We start from the raw sequence: 20,427 nt of genomic DNA on the forward strand, positions 1-20,427 counted from the left end.
TGTGTGTGTGTGTGTGTGTGTGTGTGTGTGTGTGTGTGTGTGTGTATGGAAATGTGTTATAGGTGCAAGGTCAAATAAGGTTATAAGAGCTTTGAAAAGGGACATGTCAGGTGATGTGTGCACAGAACTCAGCAGAGCTCCTGGCACGTAGTGAGTGTGCCATAAATGACAGCATCCATCTTCTTCCACTCTCTCCCTCTGCTCTCTGTGCCCACGAGTCCCTTCCTCCTGCCTTTTCTTCCTGGGGAAGATGCTCAGTTTCCTCCCTTTCTCCTCAGCCTTTAAGTGTACAGTATTCTCATTTTTCCAGATCAGGGGCTGTAGGTCTTTCAGCCTTCATATATTCCTATCCCAATCTGCTATAACCCTTTAATTTAAATGACACTTTACAGAATAAGACAGCCCTCATTAATGCGTACCTGTGACAAGGACACATGAACAAAAGCTCAGAGAGGGGACGTGCCTTGCCCAGAAAAGCACAGCTAATGAAAGATAGCTGGAATGAAAATTTGGTCTCTCGAGTCCAGATCAGTACATCCTGCACTGTCCAGAGTTGAGTAAGTAATTGATTATTTCATGGTGCTATTCTTGAGGGTAGAGACCTGGGTTTCTATTTCCCATAAACATCTTCAGGGCCTGGCCCACAACAGGCTCTCAATCAGTGTCAGTCAGTTCACGTCTAGGGACTCAAGGGAGCCCTGGCCACCCTTGCTCGGCCTTTTCTCTACACGGCCACTTCTGCCTGGATGCTACCCGCTCAGGCCTCAGAGTGGCAGCCCACATCCTGATAGCCAGCTTGTGCACACTGTAGGGGAGAGCTGCCCAGGAGCCCAGCCCCTGGTCCACGTCCTGGCAAGGCAGGAGAAAATCAGGAGGCATTAGATTTGTTTATGTATAGCTCAGACAGGTAGAAAATAGAAGCAACTCCGCTCTCATTGCGACAGAAAGGAGCCAAGACTTCGTGAAAAGCAGGCTTTCTTCTCCCTGAGAGTTGAGATGTTAGAACAAGACTTCCTGCAGAGGTTGTAGAAATGGCTCCCCTGGAGGTCTTTAAGAGCTGGAGAGTGACTGGCTTTCTAGCTGGATGTAGGCATGAAGGCAATCACGAGTGTGGGACCAGGACGCAGGCAGCTGGAGGAAGACTCAGCATGCACCAGTCCTGACCCAGCATCTCCAGGGCTGAGGTTAGAACTGAAAGGTGAGTGGTAGGGCAGAGAAGGCCAGGGAGGAGTAGCAGACCTAGGAGGCAGGTCAGAGGTTCAAACAGCAAGAGTCCCCTAACAGACTGCGGGTTCCTGGTGCACACAGCCCAGGCTGGTCATTGATGTGAGTGGCTGGTGCCCTGGGGGAGGCAGCATAAGGACAGAGCACACATTCTGGGCCCTAGGGTTGACTGGACCTTCAGGGACAAAGGTCACTTTTTTTTTTTTTTTTTTTTTGCAGAGGAGATGCAAAAACTAGCCTTTAAAAATGTTAAGCACAGGCTACTGAACCTATAGAGTGACCTGGGTAGTGGTATGCATGCAACCCTAGCACCAGAGAAGCTGGGGCAGGAAGATAAACTCAAGGCTAGCCTGAGCTACACGGTAAGATCCTGCCTCAAAAACAAACAAAGAAGGAATCCCAAATAAGCCAATGGATTGGTCTTGCACAGTCTCCTTAAGCATGAACACACTTCAGGAACACAAACTACCTCAGATAAGAGTGCCACAGCCTCCTGGGGGCCTCATTTTCACCAAATTTACTGGGGTGAGGAGGATGCGTGATGGGTAAAAACTAAAATATGTAAGTACACAAAACTAATAAATGTAAGTGCACCATGCAGGTGCATATGAAATTGTGTAAGCAGGTGACAGACAAAGCATGGTCCTTGAACAGAATGACCCCTAGATCAAGGTGGGGGTATGCTAGTCTTCCCAGTCCAGAGCACTTTTTGCAGGAAGTTGCTTCAGAGCTGCTCTCATGGATACAAAGCCACATCCCAGTAGCCCATGTGGTTATTCTTCAAGTACCTGCACACCTGTGTGTCAGGCACGATGCTTTATGACAAACATGAGGATGTTTATATTTTTTCTGTGGCTGAGATGAGGAAATGGGCTCTGAAGGACCGCCAAAATCCTCACATGGCTAGGCTGGGCTCCCTTTTGCCAGGTGTTGTCCCTTCCCCCATGCAGGCTTTTTTTCTCCGTGATGGGCCCTCCACCCCCACGCTTATTCCTTCCATTCAGCAATTACCCAGCACCAGTGCCCCACCCCACCCTCCCCAGAGACTCCCTGGCAGGAGGGGCAGGTTGCCGGCAAATGGGAAAGTCAGGATCATCATCAGATGTACCGGTGCCTGTCTGCCTTTTCTGGTGTCCACTTTTACAAGTAAGGACATCAGCACGGAGTCACCAGCATCCCCAGGTCAGGAGGCAGAGCATCCAATTCCAAAGCCGGCCAGTGGAGTTCCGGCTCAGTGCATCGCCCAGGGTCGCCTGGAAAGTAACCAATTTGGTGAATGGCCCAGGATGGATTGCTCACCAGTAAGCATCTATCCAGGGCTTGTTAGGTGCAAGCTCCGTTAGGCCACGGGGGAACAAAGATAAATAAGACCTTTCTGCCTTCAAGGAGCTTACAGCACAGCGGGGAATTGATGCCCAAATCGTGCTGAGAAAGAGATAAAGACTAACAATGGGCTGGGGAGGTGAAACTCAGGACTCTCCTTTTGCATTTTGCAACCTCCTGCCAGCAGGGGCGCTGTGAAACAGGAGGTCATGCTTCTAGTAACTTGTTCCCCTTCTCACCCTCAGTACGTTCTTTCCCTGCGGCTCCCCACAGTCACCTCAACCAAAAGGCAGCCCAGCCTGGGTCACCAGTTGACCCTTCCCTTGCAGAGCGTGGTAGCCCTGAGAGGCTCCTGGGCACACACTCGTCTGCTTTAATAATTTGCCCCACAGCCCTGTGATTCTGCTGTTGTATCCATTTCACAGAATAATAATAATAATAATACTGACTAAAGGAAGCCACACGTAAATAGAAAAGCTGGGAAAGTCCGTCCATCCCACTGTAGCTGCACACACACAGTCTCTAATGTGGGCCTTGTGACCACCGGGTGTGTTGATTCGGAAGCTGATATCTAGGAAGGCTGAGGTTCCGCCCTGCTGGTTTGCAGTGCAGCTGAAGCTAAGGCCCAGGTCTGACACGGGGCTCCTCTTCATCCTGGAGCATTCATTCACTTTGGAAACCACACAGGCCTTGCTGTAACTTTCCATCCACCTGTTTCGTAGGAGCCTTGGGTCACACTTTTCTGCTGTGTGAAAACACAGCCACTTGGCCTGGCTCCTCTCGTTCATTCTTCACACTCAGTACATGAACTTGGCCCCATTACAGCATCGTTCCCATTTCAAAGGCAAGGACACTGAGGCTCAGTGGCTAAAGGGCCTCCTCAAGGCCATGCGTCCTAGGGTCCCCAAACTAGCATTCCAGTCCAGGTTCTGACAACTGATCCGCCATCTTCTCACCCTGACTGACTCTCCAGGCCTCACAGCCTCAGGCCCTCACACCTCTTTTGTCTCTTCCCTACCTGCAGCAGCCCTGACCTCTTTGCATTCACTAGTCCCTCTATCTGCAACATTCTCTCAGGTCTGCCCATTCCCATCACTTGGCACACTCCTCATCTAGGCTGCTCCCTTAAAGAGGCTATTCCACCCAGGCTTCCAAGATGCCCACTGTCCAGTCAGCCAACTGCGTTAGCTTCTTAGGGCTTAATGTTCTCAGAAGTTGTGGATTTTGCCTTTCCTGGGGCAGGTCAGCTGAGATCAGGGAATGCCCATCCTTGGAGACTCCATTCACTGGATGCAGGATTGGAAGGCAGAGGCAGGAGAGAAGAGGCCCCATGACCTCTTCTTATCCATTTGTCTCTAAGGCCTTCCCAGGCCCCCTGTGGTTTCCCATCACCCTTGATTCCCCCATCCTACCCCAACCCCCCACCATTGATGCCTCCAGGGCCAGTCACGAACTCTATCAGAGTCAAGGCTTGGTTCAGTGTGATGGGAGAGCTATACAAAAAATCTAAGTGAGGTGAAAAAGGATAGGCTCACATTTGGTATCCAGGTTTGATATAGTTTTAGTGCCTGGGCTTTTTGGTGGGGTTTGTTGTTAATTCTGGTAATTAGCTTGTATCCTACTGACATTGCTCTTGGTCATTTAGAAGGGGGCTTAATTGGTCATTCAGGCCTGGACCCTCTTCTGTTCTCCAACTTTATTACTTCCTCTACCATGTTCAGAACCTGGAAAGGTAGATTAGCATCTCGGGATTATAAACTGCCTGTTCTCACTCACCCACACTTGGACAGGCTCCAGGAGCCAGACTCTGGCTCTCATTGGAATTTAGAGTCTAGCTCTTATACAGAGAAGGCAGGCCCAGGCTCAGTGGCTGGGACCTGCTGGTAGGAGGGGCAGACTGCAGGCTTGCACAGTGAGTCGGTGGCCATGTGGCCACGACAGGAGGAGGTAATAGGCATCACTGCCAAACCCATGCCATTGCGAGCGTGAACAAAGGCAGGAGAACTGGGCTGCCAGCTGAGCCGGGGTGAGGTGTCTAGTGAGCCTCCTACCTTCTCATTAGACCTACAATTGTACTGTGTTTCTTCCTGATTCTGGGGAAAATCAGCAGAGCCGTGTGATGGCTAACTCCCGGCAGTGCTGTTATTCCAGGCCTTTCTCTGGGAGCGGGTATGAGAAAAGACTTGAGGAAAGGAGGTTATTGTCCACCGAGCAGGATCCCGCTGGCCTCAGGTGCTGAGCTGGGCACATGGCCACGTGTCTTCCCAGCAGCTGCACTGGGGGCCTCTGGCTGTCGGGAGAGGAAATGAGGGTGAGCACACACAGCCAGAGCGCCTGGAGAGGAGCAGGCCAGTGTTCTCTCATTTATCACAGGCAGCTGGCACCTCACCTCTTTCCTACCCTCTGCTCCAGAAAGCCTTGTCCCTCACCGTGGCTGTCCCTTCCCGTGGAGCACCAGTTCAATCCTCACAGTGACTTAGAAGGGGCAGCTTAGCTGGGGATCAGATTGGTTGGTTTGGTCCAGACTGCCGCCGGCTCCTTGTTAGACAGTTCAGAGGCGAAAGCTGACCTTGGTGTAAGTAATGGGCAGTGGGACCTATGTCACAGACTGGCCCTCTGGGACAGCGTAAATCTGTAACTACAGCATCTACTGTCTACCGAGAGCTGCATGTGTGCGGAAGCCAACAGCAACAGCAGCAAAAGCAGCAGGAACAACTGGCTGGGCTCCGGGCACAGTGACACTCCTGTCTGCGCTGTCTACACGGGGAGTGAAAAGAATACTCAACCCTTTTTTTTCCTGGCTATGGAGGCTGGGTCTCCTGCTCCTGAAACTATGAGACACATACCCCAAGGCTGAGCTACCAGAATGGACAGGCATCTTATGCTGGGAAGATAGTAACTCACCAGACAAGACAAGAGGCTGTATTTTTCTCAGTGAAAAACTAGACAACATGACCTGGCCCATTGGTTCCTGGGCAGAACCTTGTAGGATCAGGAGCAGCTGTCAATACTGCTCTCGGGGTGACCTTCTACTTCTTGGTGCCTTTCTGTTTCACGCTCTCTGGTTATCGTGTTACTGTCTGGCTACCCAAGACCCTCCCACAAAGGTTCATCACTCAGAAACATCTCCCTCCAGAGTCTCTCACGCTCCAAAACTGTCGCTTCATATCGACACCCAAACTGACTCTTTTTAGGCTACATCATCCTTTCCTCATTTAGGGGAAATTTTAACAGCTGATTGGTACAATTCACACTAAGATGTGAGTGACTGACAGCCACCTGCAGTGACAGATGTCTTCCTTTTTTAAAGATGCTAGCTGATGTCTTACTCCCAGGATCTCAGCTGCCTGGCATTCCAGGCTCTGTGGGGCCATGCCCTGTGGAACTCGGTAGAGAGAGACCACCCTCCGCAAGGGACTGTTTTCCACAGGGATGGGTTTTATCCGATCTTGCTGGTCTCTGAACAGAGCCCACGGGATAGAGAGAGCCCATCCAGCACCTTTCCCGTTGGCATCACCTCACCTTTCAGAACCCCCTCTTCAGTGAGAAACCATTTTAATAAGGCTGTAATTTTGTTACAGAAGTTTGTAATTAAATATCCTTAAAAGAAATGAGGTTGCGGGTCCCTATCTCCCAATTTATCATAGACTTAATGCCCCAAGTTACACACTGTTTAATTAAGAATGTATTCCCGTTGTAACTGCATGCAGCTTCCTGGTCTTGGAGATAGGCAAGGCATGGGATTTATCATGAAGGGTGCTCTCTGTTCTTGTTGTCCTGTTTACCGAGAGATCCAAACTGAGGGTAGCCTTCCGACTCAGAACCGGTGGGCTCTTCCTCACCCCAACCCAGCAGAGCCTCTCTCGTCAGCAAACCCATCCTTCCGTCCCTCAGAATCTGAAGCACAGTATTAGCGGCTTCATTTAAGGAACCAACATGCTCCCCCTGCTGGCTGAGGGCAGCCAACACACCTGTGTGCTGGAAAACCATAACCTTGTCTTTGGTTTCCCCGGTAACCATGCTTATAGAGCACCTACTGTGTGCTAGGAAACCATAGTAGTATCACCTACTATGTGCTACGCGCAATGCTAAGCGATATAAGAAGGACCAGGCCCCTTTCCCCAAAGAACTCAGAGTCTGATAGGAGAGACAGGATGTACATACACATACCCAATGGGCTAAGATCTGCTAACTACAGGATCACAGAGGATGGAGAAATTACTTCTTCCATAGAGGCGAGAGGGACTTTGCGGGGAGGCTAGCATCTGACCTGCATCTCGGAACTGCTAGGTTTTATTTATTTATTTATTTAGGTTTTTCGGGACAGGGTTTCTCTGTGGTTTTGGAACCTGTCCTGGAACTAGCTCTTGTAGACCAGGCTGGTCTCGAACTCACAGAGATCCGCCTGCCTCTGCCTCCCAAGTGCTGAGATTAAAGGCGTGCGCCACCATCGCCCGGCCCAACTGCTAGGTTTTAAAAAATTTACCAGGGAGAGGATGGTCAGATCGGAAGATGCTGAAGACTCCTGTGCACAAGCGAGAAAAGAGCTTCAGCAATGTGATGGTATAAGGGCCGGATCAGAACCTAGAACCCACATTTTCTCTCGCTAGCTCTCACTCACCCAGAATTATAGGCCGAGAGGGAGGGGTCTGGGGAGGGAAATGCAGATGTCTGGGAAATGGACGAAGGAGCTCGCGGTGCCGCAAGAAATCTAATCCCACTTACTGAGGAAGTGAGATGGTCTGCTTAATTTAATTTCCTAATTAGATGGAAGTTCTGTAGAAAGCTTGCTTTGTTAGAAATGTGGAATTAAAAAAAAAAACTTCCTACAATGTTTTATGCCACTTTCCTGCCTTAGTAAGTGAAGCAGAGGCACCCGTTCAGTCACTGATAACCCTGGGTCTTGCCATGTCTCACAGTGCAGCAGTGGAGGGTAGACACACAGCCCGCAACACAGAGCGCACAACCTCAGAAGCCCTCACACACACCGTCGGCAGTGGATTTACACGCGGCAGGTTTCTTTATCATCATCCACAATATTTAGATTTCTTTATCGGGATGGATAAGAGCATTCTGGTCAAGCCAGGGACCTGGTTCACTGTGCCCCAGGCAGTTGAGGCTTTTTGAGTTGTTTTGGGAGACCCTCCAAAGCCTCAGAAAGTGCTACCCACTCCCAGAACTCTGCTGGGAGGCTGAACTTTGCCAGGAACCCACAGATACTTGGAGGTGGTTTGTGAAGGAGCAGGCAGGTTGTTCTGCTGACACTGACTGGCTCATGCACATGCCCCTACCGGGGTGCCCCTCCCCAGGAAATTATAAGACAGTAACAAAACTGGTCTGGATTGGGTGTCAGCTTGGATATGGAGGCTAGTCTGCTGGATGGTTCCTAGTGATTCCTGTCTTTGAGAGTCATGTCCTGTGTAAGAGATCTCCTATACAGAGATGGTCCATGACCAGTAGATACATTGGATGTGACAGGGTGCTGGTCCTAGGTTTGGGTTCCATCTTTGGAAGTGTCTGTCTTACAGATCTCCTGGTCTGGGGAAAGCCTACTATCACTTTGTGAGCCTCACAGAGAGAGACCCAAGGGACAAGGACCCAAGACACCAGCCACCAGCCATGGACATGAGCCTCAAAGCAGAGCTCTCAGTCTTTTCAAGTGACAGCGGCCCTGTTGATATTGAGTGCCACTTCAAGGGAATCTGAATTGGAACCACCTGGCTCAACTGTTCCCAGAGTCCTGACCCCTGAAAACTGGAGGCAGGGGATGGAGATGGAAAGTGACTAGGAAGAACCGAAGTAGACAACCAGTTCTCTTAGTTAGAGTCCTCCTTAGGACAAGGGACACTCGGGCACTCTCTCCCTAACGCAATGGCAGCATACTCTGCATCCTGAGATTTTAATTCCAGAGGTAGCCATGACACTTAGCCAGACCAGTTCCCTCATTAACAAATAGGAAAGGTAGGGCCAAAAGGGCGTGGCCTTGAGCGCAGACATGTTGAGACATGACTCAGCGCTCTTGATTTGGGGCTCAGCTTTGCATCCCCCATTCCTATTCCCAGACCTTACATAGGTCCTCAACTCACTGCCAATTCATTTATTGATTGTAGAGTCCCTACTATGTGCTTGGAGCTGTGCCAGGTCCAGAGCAAGGAGGGGGCTCCGAATACACTTGGGAACTATGGGAAATGTATCTCTCATTGAAATAACGCCGGCAAGAGGTGGAGACTGGATGAAACAATGAATCAGGAGATGGGCGTTAGTGCTTGCTCTGAACACACAAGTCCCAGATTCCTTCGTCATTCTTTGGAAATGAACCTTCCAGGCCAGTATCCAATATGAAGACTAAGACACAAGTTTAAGTGCTAGTGAGATGGCTCAGTGGGTAAAGCCTGGTGACATGAGTTCAGTCCCTGGAACCCATGTGGTGAAGGAGAGAACCGACTCCCGCAAATTATAATCTGACTTCTTCATGTGTAGTGTAGCACACTCAGGCAAACACACACACACACACATACACACACACAAATAAATATGACAATTTAAAATATTTGTTTGTTTATTTTTACATACCAATCTCCCATTCCCTCTCCCTCCTCTCTTCCTGCTGCCCCCTTCCCTACATCCTATCTCCTATCTGCTCCTCAGAGAAGGTAAGGCCTCCCATGGAAAATCAACTAAGTCTGTCCCAACATCTTATTGAGGCAGGACCAAGCCCCTCCCTCACCCCTGTGCCTAGGTGAGTAAGTGACTCCATAGAGAATGGGCTCCACTAAGTCAGTTCATGCATTAGAGTTAGATCCTGGTCCCACTGCCAGTGGCCTCATATACTGCCCAATCCCCCCCCCATGTCACCTGCATTCAGGGGGCCTAGTTCAGTCCTATGCAAGTTTCCCAGCTGTCAGTCCAGAGCCCATGAGTTCCCACTAGCTCGGGTCAGCTGATTCTGTGGGTTTCCTCATCATGGTCTTGACCCCTTTATTCATATTTCTCATGTTGTTTATTCTCTGGGAGGTTGGTCCAGTGTTTAGTTGTGGATCTCTGCATCTTCTTCCATCTGTTTCTGGAAGAAGGTTCTATCTTCTCTGTGGCTGTAGACTATAGGCTGGTTATCCTTTGTTTTATGCCTGGTATCCACTTATGAGTGAGTACATACCATGTTTGTCTTTCTGTGTCTGGGTTGCCTCACTTAGGATGTTTTTTTCTAGTTCCATCCATTTGCCTGCAAATTTCAAGATGTCATTTTTTACCACTGAGTAGTACTCCATTGTGCAAATGTACCATTTGTTGTTTTTTTTTTATCCATTCTTTGGTTGAGGTGCATCTAAGTTGTTTCCAGGTTCTTACTATTACGAATAACGTTGCTATGAACATAGTTGAGCAAATGTCCTTGTGATGTGAGTGTGCCTCCTTTGGGTATTTGCCCAAAAGTGGTAATGCTGGGTCTTGAGGTAGATTGATTCCTAATTTTCTGAGAAATTGCCATACTGATTTCCACAGCAAATTTGCACTCCCACCAGAAATGTATGAGTGTTCCCCTTACTCCACATCCTCCCCAGCATAAGCTGTCATGAGTGTTTTTGATCTTAGCCATTCTGATTGGTGTAAGATGGGATCTCAGATACCATCCTGTTTTGATTTGCACTTCCCTGATGACTAAGGAAATGTTGAGCATTTCCTTAAGTGTCTTTTGGCCATTTGAGATTCTTCTGTTGAGAATTCTCTGTTTAGATCTGAACTCCATTTTTCAAATTGGATTATTGGTAATTTGATGTCTAGTTTCTTAGGATCAGAATTATGGAGATACCTCACTGGGTAAATGCTTGCTAGGCAAACTTGAGGAGCTGGGTTCAGAAGATCTATGTCACATCTATAACCCTTGCACTGAGAAAGGGGCATTGGAGCTGAAGCAGTAAGCTCTGGGTTCAGTGAGAAACCTGGCCCCCAAATAAGGTGATAAGCAATAGAGGAAGACACTCAATATTGATCTCTGGCCTCAGCAGGCAGGGGTGTGCACACACATGGGGCAGCACCACAGTATTGCTGGGAAAGGCAAATGTGGAGGCACTGTAGAGGAAAATTGATCTTTTTGAGTATTAGGCATGCTCTATGCACCCCTTCAACGTATACGGAACACTTTATGTTCAATAGTCAGGGTTTCCTGATATGTTAGGAGTTAATTTGTGAGTGGGCCATGACTCAATAGGCCAAGTACTCTTAACATTATCTAACCTGCTACTTTACATGAGAAAATGAGCATAAGGAAGGGCCCATCTCACAGTGAGTTGCAGTAAATGAGACCTGGTCCCTGCAGCAGAGTGAGTGCTGGCTTACAGGAAGTACACAGAACCCGAGGAAACACAGTGCTTCAGGAAGTCCCATGCTGGTATTTATTTTCTTTTAATATCTCTCAGGGACAGACAGAGTGGCTCGGACAACCAATTCTGTGTTCAGAGCCAGGCTAGCAGGCACCAAAGGATACCTCCTAAGAAGGGGCAATTAGAGAAACCGACAGATAGCGCCGGAGAGTTAGGCTATGTAGTAGAGCCCCAAACAGTTGACTTCACAGTGATTTCTGGCAGGACTCAGGGGCTCAGGGGGCTCTTTTCCTACATGGCGACAGTTTATACACAAGTTGGCCTTGGGCTACTGTGTTATCAACCAGTTCATCACGATGTGGAGGAGCTAGGTCTTAGTGCCAGTCACTTGGGCACAGTCACATCTTGTTATTTAGTAGCGCCGTCTTAGGCCACTAGAGAGCCTCTTTTCCTGACCATGAAATGGGGATCCTGATGGCCTTTCATACCACAGGCTTGTCTCGAGGATCAAACAAGCAAATTTTGCAGAGCGTCCAAACCAGAAGACAGCAGTGTAATAAGTGCTGTATAAACATGTAGCAACTAAGGACAGCAAACCAACAACTATATTCCTTCAGGTTTTGGCTTCTGTCTATACTTTAAAAATGGTGAGATTTTAGTTAGACATGGCAGCACACACTTCTAATCCCAGCAGTGCAGAGACAGAGGCAGAAAGATAGCTCCAAGTTCAAGGTTAGCCTGCCCTACAAACTATCAGGCCAATCAGAGGTACATAGTAAGACCCTATTTCAAAAAAAAAAAAGTTAGCTGATTTAAAAATCAACTCCACTGAAATATAAACTTGCCACAGTCGTATGTACCACCTGATGTGAGAATATGCTTAGCCATGATCATACAGTGGAAAGTTCTATGCATGGTGTGTAAGTAAACGTCAGGATGGGTGGCTTGTGACAGACACATACTTCTTAATCACTAGCTCAATCAGGGTGCAGAAGTTTCACCCTGGGTTCCCATCCCAGGCAGCTCCTTCATTTCCAGTCCCAGCTCAGGTGACCCTGGTCTTTGTCACCAAAGGTAGGGAGGACACGGTTCTGTCAGTAAGCAGCTGTCAGGCAGCCATACTATAGGTACATATTTATATATTTATTATATGATCTGACTACTGTCCCCCATAGGTCCTGCCATCCCTTTGTCAGACACACTAGGAAAGATTATTTTTTAAAGACAAAAACAAATGCAAGAAAATTATTAAACAAAAGGATGACTCATAAATAATTGGTAAAGGAGATGTGAAAATATTTGTTTAATTCTTGAAGGCTTTTTTTTTGTCAGTTTGGCATTATGCCAAAAGAAAATTTTACACCAGATAAACATAAATATCAGTAGACAGAGAGGAACCACTGAGCACACTGGACACAAGTCTTTCTCATAATCTTCAGGAGCATCTTCAACCCTGCCACAGCCCAGATCTGGCCACACATCGCATGATTCAGAGCTGTGCCGGTGAGGTCTTGGGTGCCCACTCAGTATGTAGGAAGGCAATCAGAGCTCTCCAAGACCCAAGGCCTTGGCAGGAGAGGGTCCCTCCAGCTGGCTGAGTCCATGCTGGCCTTTGGCATAGAAAGGGCCAAGCTTGAATTTGGCGGGCAAAGAGCTGGCTCAGGTTAGCGCGGCAGCTGTGTTTGCGAAATGCTTCGTGTCCATGAAGCACCGTATGCATTGCAGGACTTAGGGCATCCCATGTCCTTAGAGGACAAGGCTGCTCCAAAGCAAATTGAATAAGTATACCGTAAAATGTCAGCTAGTTATTAGGCTGCATCTACTGCTATTGCTACTACTACTAGGGTGGCCAGCCAAGCATCTTGTCCGGGACACATCAATCTTAGCCTTGATAGACTGCTCCCTTTCCTTCCGGGCAAATTGGGAGCTCTAGTCACCCAGGGCCCATGATTAATCTTTAAGTTCCCAGGCTAGCTTTCACATACCATGGAATTAGCCAGATCAGGCTGCCATAGTAAATACCACATATTGGGCATCTAAATAGCAGCTGCACAGCTCTGGGTGCAAAGGTCAAGGTTCTTGTTAGGTCCCTGGTAAGGTCTTTTCTCCTGGGACTTATCAATACGGCTTCCTTAGCGTGCCCTCACACGGCCTTTCTCCTGTGTTCACAGGAGGAAAGTGACTTCTGGTGTCTCCTCCTCTTACAAGGCAGAGTAGCATCCACCTCTATGTCTTCAATGTAACCTCAATTCCTTCTGAAAATGCTTCATCTCCAAAGTAGTTACATTTTGAGAGGTTACAAACATTCAGTCATACCCACTACCATGCATGTGTCCATCACCACCATCATCTCAACTGTGGCTTTGGCCTTCGCTGCCCCTGCCCCTGGATGGTTCCCACACAGGCAGGTGTGCCCTGCCATCACATCCTGCCGTGCCCTACCGCTTAGTTCTTAGCATTTTGCTGCTCATGAGGAAAGTTCTAGCACCTAGAACACCCCCTTACCGAGGCCGCACATTTATATGAGCCAGATCTAGAGTCCCAGAAAAGAATGTTCTGGTCCTCACAGCCCCAACTTTCCCTTTTCCTGGCTTTGCTCTGACAATGTCCATCTCACCAGCAAGAAGCCCACCAGCTACACAAACATGGGGACTTGTGAAAGCTAATGAGGGTCAGGTTGCCAGCCCTCCTAGAGGTCACTGTCACCCAGAGCCGTGCCCCAGAGCCCCCATGCTGGCCTCTTCCTGTCGCCGGGACATCATTAGAAATGTTAATTATTAATTATCACTAAAAGCCCTTTTTGCTGCCTTGCTGTTCTCCAGTGTTCTTGCTGGTGCTATCTCTCTTTTCTACCTTTCTTTCTGTAACTGGATCCTGGTTCCTGGGTTTCTCGTTTTCCTTCTAGGCCTCCTCCTCTGCTTACCTCTCAACTACAACCTGGGAATCAGGGGGAAACATTTGGACACAGCCTTTTGCCAGAACACCTACTTCTTTCTCTCAAAGTAGGGAGGACCCAAGGGCCCAAGGACACACAAACAGGGAAGAAGCTGGGCAGGAGCTGGGTGCGAACGTTCTCAATAACTCCCATTCCTCCTACCTTCTTTGTAGCTCAAGTGCTAAGGCATCTTTAGGGACACACACACACATGTCCCTTTGGTGTGTGTGTGTGTGTGTGTTTGTTACTTTTGACCCTGACTTTTCCTACAAAAATGTCCCTACGTCCATTAAGGTACCGAAATGTCCTTGCATCCAGTCATGGTCTCAGACCTCCACTGTTGATGAAAAACAAGAGCCCAGAAGAATCAGGAAACAGCTCAGAATCATAACTGTGTGACCTGATCACCTTGCTTTTTCTTGGGCCACATGATTTGGTGGAAGGAGTTGAGAGCCCTGGGTTTGAATTCTTGTTTTGCTGTGTGCTTGCTGTGTCAACTCAGACAAATTAAATGGGCACTCTGAGCCTCATTATTAAAACATAGCAATAAATTTTCCCTCTTTGGGATATCGGGAAATTTAATGAGATTATGATCTCGCCTGCTTCAAAGTAGGTATTTAATGTACATTTGAGTCTTAGCCATAAAAAAGAAACAAAATCTTATTCTTTCTATGTGACAGAGCTGAGGAGCTGAACTTGTAGACACTTGCCATGTGCCAGACACTACTCTACATGTATTATACATACTACTTCTACTAACCCATTTAATCCTTGTGATAACATTCAACAGAGACCCTATTATTATTATTTATTATGGCCATTTAGTAATGAGTATTATAACAATTGCTCCTGAAATAGACGAGTCAAATAACGAAATGTTAAATAACTGGCCCGAGGTCATACGCTAGTAAAGAGAGCTGGGGAGCTCTAGGATGGTTTGGCACCTAGAACTTTCATTCAATAATATAGCTACCTATCAGATGTAGCTGGTGGTACCAAAATGTCCCTTGACGGTAGTTAGAGAAGTCCACATCTGACTGTAACAACAAAAGAGATGTAAGATGACTCACCAATGCTTTATATTGATGACATATTTGATATATTGGATATAGACTGAAGTTATAAAATTAATTTCATCCACTTCTTTAGTGTATTTGTGTGAGTGTATGTGTCTGTCTGGTGTGAGTGTGTATCTGTGTGTCTGTGTGTGTTGTTTTTAATTAAATCCAGGACTTCACACATTGCCAGGCAAACACTCTTTTATACCCTCATCTTTCTTTGTCCCGTTTCAATGCTGATCGCTAGAAAGCTTTTGTTTAGTGGTGGATCATGCACTTGGAATACACAAGGTCCTGGTCCAATCTTCAGCATTGAAAAAGAAAGAAAGAAGGAAAATTAAGTAATGTGGGGCTTACATTGTATGTTCATTGGACTACATGGCCCAAACCCTTTCCTGTAACCCCTGGCACATTGCCACCAGCAGTGAGGATGTGTGGAGACCGAGGTGCTCAGTTGTGTTTGATGCAATGGCAGAATCGCTGCTAGGTCTGAAACGCTGCCTCTCGGGAGAGATTCTATGATTCTATCACGTCACTATTAGAGGTTCCTTCTTACCACATACATACTTCTCCAGGACCATCCAGGAAAGCCCTTGGGAGACCAAGGCTTTGACCTTGAGTGTTTGTCCCTCCCCACCACCCAGCCTAGAGGAGGGAGTGAAAGATAAGAGGGTTTGTCCCTGTTGAGTTTGCTTCCCAGTTCCACTTCAGAAAGTAGGATAGTTCCATCAACTCCAGCTGACATCCCAGCCAGCGTCATCAAGGCCTGGCAGAGGGGGAGACAGGCAGAGGGAGAGCCTTGGGCTCACTCTCAGAGTCGCCAAGACCATCTCTGCCTGGGCACCTCAGGTCCTTGTTGTGGATACTTTTTCTAATGACAGAGTAATACCTCTGTGTGCCCTCTGTAGGGCAGTTCAACTTTTTTTTTTAAATAAGGCTCTTATTTTATATTGGATCTTTTTATAGGGAGCTCAAATACCCAAAATAACTCCGAGTTCTATTTTCTGGAACTGTTTCTCAAAGTTGCAGCAAACATGAAAAGCAGTTCAGTGTTCCTAAGACTTGCTGAATCAAACCCTCAGGGGGATGGTCAGAAACCCCCAGTCTTGATGTCACCAGTGCCTGAGTTCAGGTGTGATCAGATGTGGCATACACTGTCAGTAGCTTTTCCTGAAAAGTGGCCAATTTCGCCCAATCATTTGCTTCTTAAATTGAGATGTGCCTGCTGTGGCTACCCCTCCAGCTGTGACTTGCTCTCACCTGCTTCCTGGACTCTTTCTGAACTGCAAGGGAAGGGTGTGGCATTGCTGGCACCCAATGACACTATGCATACCTGTACTCCATCTGTCCCCGCCCAGGGACATCAGTAATTCCTCAAGGCAGGAGAGCAAGGACTGAATCAGCCATTAACTAGCACTGTGGCTTGCTGTGTGGTCAGCAGTGAGCTCAGGACCTATGGCTATTCTCTCACTCACCTCCCACTTCTGGTCTCAGGAATCTGTGGACTGTGGACTCATTACTGGCTTGTTTTATTAATGAAGGTGCTGAGCAGAGAGGTTGGGTAACCTGCTCAAGGTCACTCAGTTGGCAAACAACATGTCAGAGCGAGGTTGTGAGCAAGTAGGTAGCTCCATTCTTGGTGGACATCTCATTTCCAGGATGATGAGAGGTGACTTCAAGGACCTGGATGATCCTGTCCAGGGACCTCAAAAGACAATCAGGCTTCTAGAAAAGAACTCCAGAAAAAAAGCTCCATTCTTGGTGGACATCTCATTTCCAGGATGATGAGAGGTGACTTCAAGGACCTGGATGATCCTGTCCAGGGACCTCAAAAGACAATCAGTTCTTCTAGAAAAGAACTCCAGATACACAGAACACTGGGAACCAGACAGGGAAAAAACCACCCTCTGACCCCGTCCCCAGGACAGAGTTCCAGTGAGCTATGATGAAGCCTTTGGGGAACTCTGCCTCTGTCAGGAATAGCCTAGAACTAAAGCCAGCTGACAAGCTTGCTTTGCTGACTTCGATACCAACACATCTACCTAGTTCTTGCCTTTGACCATTTCAACTTGGGGGGGGGGGAACCACACTTTTCGATAAGAAGCAAACGAGAACACGGAAGATCAGGAGCACAGCAGTGAGGTATAGCTGTGTGTTTCCCACGCCAGGCTCCAGCCCCGCTAAGACGCCAGCTGAGCAAATAGGACAAGAAGCTGTGACACTTCTCCAGCCAGCAAACTTTACAGGAGGCCAAATTATCATGAGCAGCATGACTCGGATTGTTGTGACAACGACAAGCCGTTGTTAGTTCTTTGCATTCTAGCAGGAACAGGGCAGAGAGAGTCTAACACTGGGATTTCTGGTGGAAATGTAGTGGGCATGTGAACCTTATGTGTCACGTGGGTCCAGCAGAGGAACCCGGGTGGATATGGTAGGTGAACGTGTCCATAAGGAGGCCTACTTTGGCTCCCGTGTGGTGGCTCATTGTGTATTTGCAGGAGGCTTCATAGTTTCTTTGATTTAGTCTGTCTGGACCATAGCTCTCCACTCCAGACTGCTTCAGAGGCACGGCTTAGCTCTGCATTGTCTGCCTGCCGTTCCCAGAGCATGTTCTCCCCCCTTCTCTTTTTCTGTGTGTCTGTGTACATGTATGAGTGTTCATGTGTGTGTGTGTGTGCATCGTGGGGGGGCATGTGTGCATGTGTGTGAGGTGTACATGCATGTCACAGGACAGCCTTTATTTTCCTGACACAGGGTCCCTCACTGGCCTGGACCTATTCTGCTCCAGCAAATGCTAGGGGTCTGCCATCTCTTGCTCCCTGGCATTGGTTACCAGCATGTGCCATGCGCTTCTTTTCATATCGGTGCCAGGGTCAAATTCAAGTCCTCCTGCTGCACAGCCAGAGCTTTACCAGCTGGGCTGCCCCCTCGGTCCTGTGCTCCTCTCTAATCTTCTTCCTCTGTCACATCCAGGGTGAGCATGGCACTTCAAACAGGACTGACCAGTTCTGAGCACACGGACCATGTGACGGTCTAGACCAGAGACACTTTACTTGCCCCTATGCAGCCAAGGTGGTGTTCACTTTACGGATCATGTGTCAACCACACAGCATGGTTGGACCAGGATGAGCTCGCGGGCGACTTACAGATAACAAACAAATAGGTCATTTTCACCTGGATTGCTGCCAAACTGGGTCAACCCCATCCGGTACTCAGGCAATTAATTTTTAACCTAAATGCAGAACTTTGCATTTCTCTCTGTTCCTTTCCATCATGTTGGTTTCGTCCCCCTGTTCCTTCCTGCTGAGGTCATTTCTTATTTCCATCCTGACACCTGTAGTGGTAACTCTGGTTCCCAGCTTTGTGTCTGCTGTGAATGTGCTTAGCCGGCCTCTTGGGCCATCTTCAGAGTCACAGGTAGCCACGCCCGTGAGGTCATTGCCAAGGACGGAGCTCTGTAGCACACCACTAGGGAGCTCCTTTGGGTTGACACAGAAAAACTCATCAACATTCTTTGACTGTAGTTGCTCATTCGACTGTGACTCCGTTTCCTGTCCCCTGACCTTGTTCACATTTCCCCATCATGGCCTCAAGGACACCAGGCGATGTACTTGTCAAATACCATGTGAGCGCGGTCGAGATATCCTGGGCCTGTGCCATGACTTTGATCTTCTGCTTGAGAGAATTGCTGCAGATGTGTGAGGAGCAAGGTATTTACTTGTGTGGGGTGGGGGAGGAGATAAAAACTAATTGTGTGACTGACTAAGGGAGAAGCCCATTTGAAATCCAAGTTTATCTCTCCTTCTAGAAAGTACCATCTCCCTCCCTTGGGCATTCATACTGTTTCCTTAAAATAGTCTGTTGTATATCATGGTTGTTACATGTGGTTTTTCTCTCCCCTATAAACTTCTGAACTGCTTCTCCCCACCCCTTAAGCTACATTGTTATCTTTTATCACTCTGCGGCCAGGGAAATGGCTCAGCTGGTAACAGTGTCTGCTGCCAAGCCGCCTTGACTGAGTTCAGTCTCTGGGCCTTACACGGTAGAAGGAGAGAAAAGAGTCCCGTGAGTCTCCTCTGACCTCCACACGTGTGACTCGGTACATGTATATATACACATGTTCATGCGTGCATCACACACACACACACACACAAATACATTAAAATTAAAAGGAAAAGGAAATGCCTGCTGTAAGCTAGGTAGGGCACTTGCCCACTGTGTACAGCCCCTTGGATTCTTAGCCCTGTAGTATCACAAACAAAAACAAAATTGTCTTAAATCATCAGGTATTATCTAAGTCATTAAATTCAAATGTGTAAAAAATTATGAAGCATAGATCTCGGATTGATGCAGGAGCTTAAAAATCGCTCACTTTGTGCATCCAAAGCACGTAGCTCAAAACCTTGCACGCTGTTGGTACTTGATGGATATTTGGATGATGCACATATGAAGCTGGTGGAGGTGGCCACCATTCGGCCCTCAGATTATGGTGGAGATGAGTGTGATTGCTGCATATGTAAATCCATGACAACTATGTATACCCGTGGGGAACAGAAGAAGTCCTGAGTGAATGTGTATTGTTGACATGGGCACAGCTATGTCAAGGGCTCCAGTGCCTCAGACCCATGAACACTGGCAAAGCTGTAGTAGGGGGCCACTTGTTTGTTCCTGGCTGCCCAGACTCCCAAAATACCCACACAGAAATTGTATTAATTAAATAACTGCTTGGCCCTTTAGCTCTAGCTTCTTATTGGCTAACTCTTACACCTTAATTTAACCCATTTCTATTAATCTGTGTATTACCATGTGGCTGTGGCTTACCGGCAAGGTTCTGGCACATCTGTTCCCAGGAGCGGCTACATGGCATCTCCCTGAATTTGCCTTCTTTCTCCCAGCATTCAATTTAGTCACCTCCTCTTCCCGTCCCCACCTAGCTCTACTCTGTCCTATCACAGACCAAGGCAGATTCTTTATTTATTAACCAATAAAAGCAACACACACACAGAAGGACTTTCCACACCACAAAGCCTTCCCAAATTCAGTCCCAGAGAACTGACAAAGCCTTCCTCTGATCCACGTGTGAATGAATGTTGGCCGTGTGTACAGAAAGCATCAACCAAAGTTTCCTTCTTTGTGTTGCTTACAGCTTGAGACTGCTTCCCTATAGAAACCTCCTACTGAGATTGGCTAACCCCTCCTCCTGTGCTGTACACAGTGAACACGCTGAGGTCCCAGGTTGCTGTTCAACTGGCTCTTCTCCATCAGAGCATTCACGACTCACCTGATCCCAGCTTTTCTGTCCATGTGTCTGTCCATTCTCCCTCCATTCCCTCGTATCCCCAGCCAGGTTCCCAGGACCAAACCTCTGCTTGATGCAGCACATATACTGTGTGTGGGTAACTTCCCTCCCAGTCCCTCCAGGGAGACGTGCCTGCCTGCCCGGGGATGCAGACCAAAGAGGTTTCATTAGATACGGGCCGAGACAAGGGATCACCAGCAGAGACAAGGCAAGAGCAAGGACAAATGACGAACTTAAAGAGTGGCCATGCTTCCAAAAGTCCGTGGATTA

The sequence above is a fragment of the Microtus ochrogaster genome, chromosome 8 (genome assembly GCF_000317375.1).
Source record: "Microtus ochrogaster isolate Prairie Vole_2 chromosome 8, MicOch1.0, whole genome shotgun sequence".
NCBI lineage: Eukaryota > Metazoa > Chordata > Mammalia > Rodentia > Cricetidae > Microtus > Microtus ochrogaster.